This window comes from Nothobranchius furzeri, chromosome 8 (genome assembly GCF_043380555.1).
Source record: "Nothobranchius furzeri strain GRZ-AD chromosome 8, NfurGRZ-RIMD1, whole genome shotgun sequence".
Classification (NCBI taxonomy): Eukaryota; Metazoa; Chordata; class Actinopteri; order Cyprinodontiformes; family Nothobranchiidae; genus Nothobranchius; species Nothobranchius furzeri.
This window is the reverse complement of record NC_091748.1, coordinates 49,371,130-49,379,974: the sequence shown is the minus strand read 5'-3', so window position 1 is coordinate 49,379,974 and position 8,845 is coordinate 49,371,130. Positions and strand designations below refer to the sequence as shown.

The 8,845-nt window shown below is 49.4% G+C and overlaps 1 long non-coding RNA gene across 2 annotated transcripts in view; it reads right to left on the bottom strand.

The window, feature by feature from the left end:
* Nucleotides 1–524: 524 nt before the first annotated feature.
* The window catches only part of LOC107393337 (uncharacterized), a 51,954-nt gene continuing 43,633 nt past the window's right edge, over nt 525–8,845 (bottom strand). For both annotated transcript variants that reach the window (XR_011521329.1, XR_011521328.1), the window contains exon 4: nt 525–1,140. This is a non-coding gene — a long non-coding RNA (uncharacterized lncRNA). The remainder of the gene's footprint in view (nt 1,141–8,845) is intronic.

Below are 8,845 nucleotides of genomic sequence, written 5' to 3'. Positions count from 1 at the left end.
AAGGAATGTGGAATTGCTAATCTTCTAATTATAATCATCTAATTAATGAAAAAAAAAACCACAACGTACATTTTAGGAACAGAATCTTTGTAATGAGTTTCTATTTCTTTATTTAGAATAAATGCAAATATGAAGAAATAAGTCATCCTGACGGTGGCACAGGAGTTTAGTGCTCGCTCCGTAATCGGAAGGTTGCAGGTTCGAGCCCCGTTCAGCCTGTCGCTGTCGTTGTGTCCTTGGGCAAGACTCTTAACCCACGTTGCCTGCTGGTGGTGGTCGGAGGGACCGGTGGCGCCAGTGCTCGGCAGCCTCGCCTCTGTCAGTGCGCCCCAGGGCAGCTGTGGCTACATTGTAGCTCATCCCCACCAGTGTGTGAATGGGTGAATGACTGATTGTGTTGTAAAGCACCTTGGGGGGTTCCAGGACTCTAGAAGGTGCTATATCAAATGCAGGCCATGTATCCTGTTAGATTTAACCCAAATTATGAAGCAGAAGCAGAAAAAACAACTCGGGAGAGATTCTCATTTAACTTTTTCACGAACTTTATTGAAGACATCAGAACTTGTTTTGCCGTTTAAATCAATACTTTAGAAACAATAAATCATTACACCACAGCAGTGATATACAAATATGCATTGGCTGATTTCTTTTTCCCATGCAGAAAACAAACTGCAGCAAACTCTTATCGAGCAATTTTACAGTCTAATACTTGAATTAACCGGGTGACAAAATAAATAAATAAAAGAGACCACTTGGGGTCTCATTCAATCTCCGAGCTAAAATTGGTTTCAAAAATAGTTATTCATATCTAACGAAACAAATTCTGGGGAAACATTATGCTGCGGATCCACTTTACACTTTCTACAGCTCTTAAATAGATTTGACTGTTAAACTTACCTTTAGAAGCGGCTGAGGCTTGCCTGTTCGCATCAGCGGGGGCTGTTGACTAGACGGCTGATTGTCTGACTTAATGATGTGTCTGAAGCACCGACTGCTGGTGCAGGTGTGGAGCTGGCTCGTCCGTGTGAGGCTACAGCTAAACATGTTCAAACAAGCTAGCTACAGGCAGCATGTGGGCTTTGTTCTGGTGGAAAATCTGCTTTTCGTCCTTAAGGTGGATTTTATCCCCCCAAACTGCATCTGTGGAGACAAAAGCATACAAAAAGTTTTCTTTAGTGAAAGAAGGATTCTGCAGATTGTGCAGTTATTCCAGCAGGAATTCTCCGGTTCCAGCCGGGCATCTAAAAGTAAAAGTTAAGAAAACACTCTGAGGGTTTGTTTTTTCTGGTTTTGTTGTTGCAGAAGAGCACAAAACCTATGCAGAGCTATTTGGGTTACAAAGTTGAACGCCTAAATTATCCAAACAACACACACACACACACACACACACACACACACACACACACACACACACACACACACACACACACACACACACACACACACACACACACGTAACTGTTAATGACAACGATGAAGGAGGGAGGAGGACGTTCGCGTGTGCATGGACGTTTGTGCGTCTATCAGCTGTTTGCATCAGTGGCGCGCGTGATCCTGGAGCCTGCAGACAGTCATGGGTCAAAGGTCAAGGCAGAGCCTGTCTGGGACTCTCGACTGCTACACACACACACACACACACACACAGACAGACTGGTAGGGGGTGGGGGCAACGGTTCTACCAGACTAATATCCCCTTTGGGATTAGGATCCAGACAAAAATACATTGACCCCAAACACACACACACACACACACACACACACACACACACACACACACACACACACACACACACACACACACACACACACACACACACACACACACACACACACACACACACACACACACACACACACACACACACAGCTTCTGATGCTGGATCTGCTTGGTCAGAAAGCATGACTCGGTCACGCGGTGTGATGTAGATGGAAGCAGCAGCAGTGCTGAGTCTGAGAGGAGCATCCAATTAGCTTCGAGCGCCACCTTAAAGACGAGAGAGGTAGAAACTGCAAAGGTTTTAAGCATCATCACAGACCAGAGGTCATCAGCTTGTCTGGGCCAGTGGGCCTCTTGTCTGGGACTGTTCAAGGCCCGGATTCCTTTTGAGCAGACTGTGTGGCTGTCCTTTGATTTCTTTTCCTTTTCAGACTTAGGTTTTTAATCTGACTTGTAATGTGAATCAGTGCATAAATGTGGAATTTAACAAAATAAAAAAATGCTGATGATAATCATTACAAATGTAATAAAAACAAGTGAGATGAGACCTCCTTGAACCGTCACCTTATCGTGGTGGAGGAGTTTGAGTGCCCTAATGATCCTAGGAGCTATGTTGTCTGGGGCATTTAGTGCCCCTGGTAGGGTCTCCCATGACAAATTGGTCTTAGGTGAAGGGTGAGACAAAGAACGGTTCGAAGGATCTTTCATGGCGGTTAAAACGAAGAGTCGGAGTACCCGGCCCGGAGGGTTACCGGGGTCCCACCCTGGAGCCAGGCCTGGGGTTGGGGCCCGTGAGCGAGCGCCTGGTGGCTGGGCTTTCGCCCATGGGGCCCATGGGGCCCGGCCGGGCCCAGCCCGAACCGGATACATGGGCTCGTCCAACTGTGGACCCACCACCCGCAGGAGGAACATGAAGGGTCCGGTGCAATGCGAATCGGGTGGCAGACCAAGGCGGGAGCCTTGGCGGTCCAATCCCCGGACAAGAAAACTAGTTTTTGGGACATGGAACGTCACCTCGCTGGCGGGGAAGGAGCCGGAGCTTGTGGCAGAGGTTGAGCGGTACCGGCTAGATATAGTCGGACTCACCTCGACACATTGCATTGGCTCTGGAACCCGAGACCTGGAGAAGGGTTGGACACTCTACTTTGCTGGAGTTGCTCCGGGTGAGAGGCGGAGGGCTGGGGTTGGCTTTTTGTTAGCCCCAAGACTCTCTGCCTGTGTGTTGGGGTTTACCCCGGGGGACAAGAGGGTAGCTTCCTTGCGCCTTCAGGTCGGGGAACGGGTCCTGACTGTTGTTTGTGCTTATGGGCCAAATATCAGTTCAGAGTACCCACCCTTTTTGGAGTCCCTGGGACGAGTGCTAGATAGTGCTCCATCAGGGGACTCCATTGTCCTGCTGGGGGACTTCAATGCTCACGTGGGCAATGACAGCTTGACCTGGAGGGGTGTGATTGGGAGGAATGGCCCACCTAATCTGAACTCGAGCGGTGTTTTGTTATTGGACTTCTGTGCAAGCCGCAGTTTGGCCATAACGAACACCATGTTCGAACATAAGGATGCCCACCGGTACACTTGGTACCGGGGCAGCCTAGGTCACAGGTCGATGATAGATTTTGTAGTCGTATCATCTGACCTGCGGCCGTATGTTTTGGACACCCGAGTGAAGAGAGGGGCGGAGCTGTCAACTGATCACCACCTGGTGGTGAGTTGGATCAGATGGCAAGGGAACATGCCGCGTAGACCTGGCAGACCCAAACGCATAGTGAGGGTCTGCTGGGAACGCCTGGCAGAAGAACCTGTCAAGACGGTCTTCAACTCCCACCTCCGGCAGAGCTTTGACCACGTCCCGAGAGCAGTGGGGGACATTGAGTCCGAGTGGGCCTTGTTCCACTCTGCGATTGTCGAGGCGGCTGTTGCTAGCTGTGGTCGTAAGGTGGCCGGTGCCAGTCGTGGTGGCAACCCCCGTACCCGCTGGTGGACACCAGAGGTTCGGGGAGCCGTCAAGCTGAAGAAGGAGACCTACAGGGCGTGGCTGGTCAGTGGGTCTCCGGAGGCAGCAGACAGGTACCGGATAGCCAAGCAGGGTGCAGCAGTGGCAGTTGCCGAGGCAAAATCTCGGGCGTGGGAGGAGTTTGGTGAGGCCATGGAGAAAGACTATCGATTGGCTCCAAAGAGGTTCTGGCAAACTGTCCGGCGCCTCAGAAGAGGAAGGCAGCAACTCGCTCACACTGTTTACAGTGGGGATGGGGAGCTGCTGACGTCAACTGAGGCCATAGTCGGACGGTGGAAGGAATACTTTGAGGAGCTCCTCAATCCCACCAATGCGCATTCCGAGGAGGAACCAGAGCTGGGAGGCCTGGGGATGGACTGTCCGATCTCGGGGGCAGAAGTTGCTGAGGTAGTCAAACAACTACACAGCGGCGGAGCCCCGGGGGCGGATGAGGTTCGTCCTGGGTATCTCAAATTTATGGATGTTGTGGGGCTGTCATGGTTGACACGTCTCTACAACATTGCGTGGTCATCGGGGGCAGTTCCTAGGGAGTGGCAGACCGGGGTGGTGGTCCCCATCTTTAAGAAGGGTGACCTGAGGGTGTGTTCCAACTATAGGGGGATCACACTCCTCAGCCTCCCTGGAAAGGTCTACTCCAAGGTACTGGAGAGGAGGGTCCGATCGATAGTTGAATCTCAGATAGAGGAGGAGCAATGTGGTTTTCGTCCTGGCCGTGGAACTGTGGACCAGCTCTATACCCTTGCAAGGGTGAGGGAGGGGGCATGGGAGTTTGCCCAACCAATCCACATGTGCTTTGTGGATTTGGAGAAGGCTTATGACCGTGTCCCCAGGGGCACCCTGTGGGGGACGCTCCAGGAGTATGGGGTGGGTGGCTTTCTGTTAAGGGCCATTCAGTCCCTTTACCAGAGGAGCGTGAGTTTGGTCCGCATAGCCGGTAGTAAGTCGGACCTGTTCCCAGTGAGGGTTGGACTCCGCCAGGGCTGCCCTTTGTCACCGGTTCTGTTCATCACTTTTATGGACAGAATTTCTAGACGCAGCCATGGTGTGGAGTGTGTCGAGTTTGGTGGCAGGAGAATCTCGTCTCTGCTTTTTGCGGATGATGTGGTCCTCCTAGCTTCATCCAGCTCTGACCTTCAGCTCTTGCTGGGTAGGTTCGCGGCCGAATGTGAAGCGGCTGGGATGAGGATCAGCACCTCCAAATCTGAGACCATGGTTCTCAACCGGAAAAGGGTGGCTTGCCACCTCCGGGTCGGGGGAGAGGTCCTACCTCAAGTGGAGGAGTTTAAGTATCTCGGGGTCTTGTTCACGAGTGAGGGTAGGAGGGATCGGGAGATCGACAGGCGGATTGGTTCGGCGTCTGCAGTGATGTGGACACTGAACCGATCTGTCGTGGGGAAGATGGAGCTGAGCCAGAAAGCCAGGCTCTCGATATACCGGTCGATCTACGTCCCAATCCTCACCTATGGTCATGAGCTTTGGGTAATGACCAAAAGAACGAGATCGCGGATACAAGCGGCCGAAATGAGTTTCCTCCGTAGGGTGGCCGGGCTCAGCCTTAGAGATAGGGTGAGGAGCTTGGACATTCGGGAGGGACTCGGAGTAGAACCGCTGCTCATCCGGATCGAAAGGAGCCAGTTGAGGTGGTTTGGGCATCTGGTCAGGATGCCTCCTGGACGCCTCCCCGGGGAGGTGTTTCGGGCATGTCCTGCCGGCAGAAGGCCCCCGGGTCGACCCAGGACACGTTGGAGAGGTTACATCTCCAATCTGGTCCGGGAACGCCTTGGGGTCCTGCTGGAGGAGCTGGTGGACAAGGCCGGGGAGAGGACGGCCTGGAGCTCCCTAGTTGGGATGCTGCCCCCGCGACCCGGACCCGGATAAGCGGAGGAAGACGACGACGACGCCGACGACGACGATGAGACTTTAATCCCTTAAAAAAACAGAAATATCAAATGCTTTTATTGTGAAAAAAACAGAGTTAGTTTCACCATTAGACATGGCTATGGGATAATTCTGTAAACGCATCTGAAGCATTGTGATTTGTTAACAAGGAAAAACTAAAAAGAAAAACCTCTAGACATTACGGCAGGACTCAAGCATCGCAGCAATGAACATCCGCTGGTTTGGGCTGATTATTTGTAAATGATTGATAATTTAAGACTTCACCTTCCAAATTACAAACAGAATGTGACCAAAAGTGTGCTATCTGACATTGATTCATGGTAGGTGGAGGCAAATGTGAACAAAGGACAGCGCAAAGTTAATTAAATCAAACAGAGAAGAGTTTATATGATCAGTTCATACTCATCATTGGTAAGCATAAAAAATTGGGCTGCTGCGGACAAAAACATAAGAAGGCCAAAAGGTTTCAGCTTTATAGACTGCATCTAAGTGTGGAAATTCAAAGGGAGAGCCTAAAGCAGCAAGCTGGATAAGAAAACACCAGAACGCTAGACATTAGTGAAAAAAGTCACAAATCAAAGAGACGAGGAACCACAGGATCTAAGCCCAGAGTGAAATGGGTAAAAAGGTCAAACTCAGAGAAGCTGATGGGCTTCACTGCAAAGCCATTGGGAAAAGTCCCCAAATAAACCAGAGTGTTAAGCCTGCTAATCCCCATATTACTGCAACATCTGTGAGGCCCAGACAAGCTTCACCAGTGATTACCAAGACAGATGTAAACAATGTTCCGGATAAAAAGGAGCAGAGAGGGTTTGGCTAGGCGAGAAGCTGCTGGTGTAATAAGAAGGTTGGGAAAATATGGAGAGCATAAAGCAAGTCAGCTGGTGACGGGTGCAGTGGTGGGGGTAGGGGTGGAGACGAACAGGGAAGAAGCAGCAGCCACAAACTCTAGGAGGAGACGGCAGACCTGGGGGTGCAATGCTGCCGAGCCGGCTGACGAGACGCCGGGCTGACGAGACTAATTTATGCAGAGTTGGACTGTGGGTGAAGAATGGAGGGTGTCTGGGAGCTCCTGAATAGCCCAGGGAAGTGAGGGGCGCTGCTACGGATGCTAGCAGTGTGGGGCACAGGAAGGATGGGGGTTAGGGATCCAACAAGAGACTCAGAGGCCGCTCATTCTGCTCAATTCAGCCCAAGCTGTCCGTCTGACGTCCCATTAGGGTTTGGGACAGGGGGTGTGGAATGAGGCTCTTACCACTCACTCCAGTTCAGTTCTCCAGTTTGGGTTCAGCCACGGGCTTGTCTGCCTCTGCGTGCTAATTCCTCTCAAGGGTCAGAATAACAATAGGCCTACACCAGCTCATGTTATCATCGGTTTAAAAAGCTTTAAAAACTTTTATGTGGAGTTTTATATGAAATCGTTTCTAGTTTCTTTTGATCGGTTCTCACTGGCTGTTGGTGGTAAACCAAACAAGAAACATCCAGACTCTAAAATCTGATTCTTAATCAGGGGTCATTACTGGAAATTAAAGCTTTGGAGATGACTTAATTCACCATTATTATTTAATTATGACTGTTTTAACTTTACCTTTAACCTTTTCAGCAATGTTACAGGAGGTACCAGTAGCAGCTGGTGCTAACCTTCAGAATCTTCTGTCTGTACTGAGTTGAGTGTGGGATACAGAATGTGTGCTTTGTGTGTTTAAAATCTGGCCAATTGCCAATGTGTGTGTGTGTGTGTGTGTGTGTGTGTGTGTGTGTGTGTGTGCCATTCAAGGGCCTGGCGAGAAGCAGAGCGAACAGCCGGGCAGGGTGATGGTTGAGTCTGGTGATGCAGGCAGACAGTTTAATGACTGTCCTCACCCCTGAACATACAAACCAGTGAGCGCCTGCCGTGCTTGCAGATGTACACACACCATATGACAAATGCACATGCATGCGTGATATATGGTGTGACGTTTTCCGCAAAAGACGCCGGGTCTTGTGAAAATGAAAATGAGAAGGAAAAAAAACAAGCTTTCTGTTTATGACCCTGGATAAAAAAAAACTAACTTGATGGGTTACGAATCGACCTCTTTTGAGCATTCATGTGTCCCCTGAAAAGAGATGAGTGTTGAGCTTGTCCTTCAGTGCTGACAACAGCAAATACTGGGTAAAAATTGTTCTAGTAAAAATAAACTGCTGGTTATCACACGTGTTTAAAAAAAAGATGTGTGTGACGTAGCGACCCATTCACAGCCGTAAAACAGACGCTGGGCCCCCTGTGCTTTGTGTGTGCTAAGTTGAGCCTGGCTGCGGCCTTGCATCTTATTCAGCAGGACTTTACTCAGGTCCAGACTTGAATTTGGTCCCCAAACAAAGACATAGAGCCAGCTCATTAAAAAAACATGCCATCGGATCAGACCCGGGATGAATTGTGTGTTTTTTTTTCCTTCGCCCCTTCCACCATAAGTGACCGTGACGTGCTTTGGGCTGAATGAGAGGCCGGTTGGAGATCCGCCACATCCCTATGGGAACCACCCCTTCACAGAGGGCTCTGTGTGTGTGTGTGTGTGTGTGTGTGTGTGTGTGTGTGTGTGTGTGTGTGTGTGTGTGTGTGAGTGGTGTGAGGGGGACACAGCTTTGTTGGTCTGTTAACATAGCTTTTTAAAGCAGCTCTTTATGGACTCAGCTAAGCAAGCTGCAGCCTCTGGATTCACAAAAAGTGGATCTAGAAATAACTGAACTAAAAAGTAAGAAAACATTAAAAGATAAATACGATAGCTCTTAAACTGAAAGGCCTAGAACTTCTTAGCATGATCCTTATCACTGAAAGTTTCATCTGAGATCTTATATTGAGATATGAAGGAGTTTTGTGCTGCCTGTGTCGAGGAAGACGCTCAACCACAAACCCTTCAAATCGTGACCCAATGTTAGTAAGACTGACTGAGTTACAGTCACTTAAGTGCTTGCTAAGGTCAATTAGCGGTGGCCTTCATCCTGAATGGGATTGATTGTAAAGGTTAATCAGATGTAGAAGTACCTCAAATGATTACTTTGAGAGTTTCATTAAAATCCTCCAGTTCATGAGAACATTCGCTAATGAACACCAACACACACGCAGGTGCAAGAAAAGACCCCAATAAGAAAGAACCTGTTTCACCTTCCAGCAATGGGCAATAACAAAGGCAGTAGGCATTTCATAAACAATCGCCTAATTTTCTTTGATTTATTATGAT